General features: G+C 68.4%; 1 protein-coding gene across 1 annotated transcript in view; it reads left to right on the top strand.

The window, feature by feature from the left end:
• Positions 1–481, top strand: part of EHMT1 (euchromatic histone-lysine N-methyltransferase 1) — a 48722-nt gene that overhangs the window by 26541 nt on the left and 21700 nt on the right.

The following is a 481-nucleotide window of genomic DNA, read 5'->3' on the forward strand; positions in this document are numbered from 1 at the left end:
TCCAGGGGCAACGGGGCCTGGGCGGCAGGCTCTGGGCGCCCGTGTGAGGGCACAGCCCGCCCTGGCAAGGGCCCGCTCTGCTGCTGCTGCCCTCGCCTCCTGTTGTTCCTGGGTCGTCTTCCACAGTCACTTCTCCCACAAACACCGTGCCCTCCGGTGCTCAGCGCCTCCCGCATCCTGCGGGGCGGCTGTGGGTGCCACCCTCTGCCTTCCCGTCTGCAGTGCGCGCTTTGCTTCTGGTGGGGAGGAGGGAAGCCGCTTCTGTGTGTTCCTTGGTCTCCAGCTCGCCCTTTGTGCCACCCAGAGGCCTTGCCTGAGGCCGCTGCATGCCAGGGGCTGAGGGGCCTCTGCAGATGCGTGTCTTGGCGCCCTCCTCCTGGCGCTCGGCCGACTGCTTTCTGGTCTGTCCCCCATGGTCCTGCTTGGGCCATAGGTTGCCTCGCCCAAGTGCAGGCGGCAGAGACCCCGGCCACAGCTTGGG

Source organism: Myotis davidii, unplaced genomic scaffold (assembly GCF_000327345.1).
Source record: "Myotis davidii unplaced genomic scaffold, ASM32734v1 scaffold609, whole genome shotgun sequence".
NCBI lineage: Eukaryota > Metazoa > Chordata > Mammalia > Chiroptera > Vespertilionidae > Myotis > Myotis davidii.